This window comes from Dendroctonus ponderosae, unplaced genomic scaffold (genome assembly GCF_020466585.1).
Source record: "Dendroctonus ponderosae isolate FM_Combo_2020 unplaced genomic scaffold, Dpon_F_20191213v2 Dpon_F_20191213_10, whole genome shotgun sequence".
NCBI lineage: Eukaryota > Metazoa > Arthropoda > Insecta > Coleoptera > Curculionidae > Dendroctonus > Dendroctonus ponderosae.
In genome coordinates this window covers 6,062,028-6,063,643 of record NW_026017111.1, presented here as the reverse complement: position 1 = coordinate 6,063,643, position 1,616 = coordinate 6,062,028, and positions in this window count along the sequence as shown.

The following is a 1,616-nucleotide window of genomic DNA, read 5'->3' as shown; positions in this document are numbered from 1 at the left end:
TTTTTGTATTATTATTCGCTTATAGCGAACTCCGGATATAACAAACCAGTTTTAGTTCATTTTTCAAGTTCGTTATATCCGGACTCAACTGTATTATTAATAAAATAAGCGGCTATAATATAAGAAATATTTGTAAATTTAAATAAGACTTTCTCATTGATTAGTTTACGCCATTTTTGCGTAATTACGCAATAAATTAATTTTATTTGAACATTGTTTGTGCAAATTTGAACTTTGGCAAAATTACTAACATCGCAAACTCATATTCTAACTTCTAACCCATAACTTAACTATTTGATTTTGAATTTTTATTTAATACGTTCGGAATATGTTTCTGAAAGCTAAAATTGATAAAGCGATCTCTGGGCTCAATATTTTCTAAATTAAAAATAGCTGTTTGGTTTGCAACAACAGGTGGGTCAAAGATGTCATGTAAAATTAAGCCTGTTTTTTTCTTTCGGTGCAGACAGGCAGCTTCAATGTTTTTGTTTAATAACAGTACAAACTTAAACTAGCTTTGAAACTTTTTCAAACAAAACGGGATAAGAAAACAATAAAGTGAGGTTTATTTTATTAAGATTGCAACAAACGCTGTATCAAAAACTAAAAAACGCACTTAACGTTTTTTAACACTGCGCATGAGCACAATAACGTTTAGCGTTTAAAGCCAACGTAATTTTAAGGGGTCTAAAAACTCTCTATTTTTATCTTTCCTGGGTCTCAGTCAAAGTGTGAAGTAAAATTTGTTGAATATCGTTTATTTCATTACGTTTCGGCGAGACAACAGCGCCATCATCAGATTTAAAATTTACTCAAACTCATAATTGGTAAATATTAACGTTCTTTTAGGTCTATGCTTTCTTGAAACTTTTCACTTTTGAGTAAAGTTTTGAGCCACTATTTGTAAAGTTTCAAGAAGGCATAGACTTAAAAGAACGTTAGTATTTACCAATTATGAGTTTATGTGTTTATGTCAAATCTGATGATGGCGCTGTTGTCTCACCGAAACGTAATGAAATAAACAATATTTAAAAATTAAGCTATGGGAGAATGCTTGTTGTCGTGCGGACACCATTAATGTCGCCTCCGCCAGAATATGCTCTCAGCATTTGAAAAATGATGATTATGAGAGGAATATGCAATTCTAACTTTTGCGCTACTTGCCAAAAGCAAACGCTATACTTTATTGCACATCTGGCAACTGTGCTAGTCTTTAAAATAAATAAATGTTTGTTACTTTTCATTTTCTAGTTGAAAACCTGCTGCAAAGCATTTTGTAGTTATCACAAAGATTTATTAAAAAATAATTAAATGTGACAAAGACTAAATAAGCTATATTTAATCACATGTAGCAGACTGGAAAAATCAGGACACGCAGTGATTTCCACTGACGTCAGGCAAATCGACGCAATATCCTACCTTGTATCATGGGTCACGCCTATAGTTTGATAATATGTGGGTCACTCATACTGTTGTAGTTGTCTTCATCTATGATACTGTCACTCACAGACTACCTGTCACTACTAGCGCATATTAGGCCAGGTGACTCCCTGTTTAAATGACATGCGCAAGTAAGTTTGAGGTTACGTTAATCAAAACAAACTTATTTACCGAAA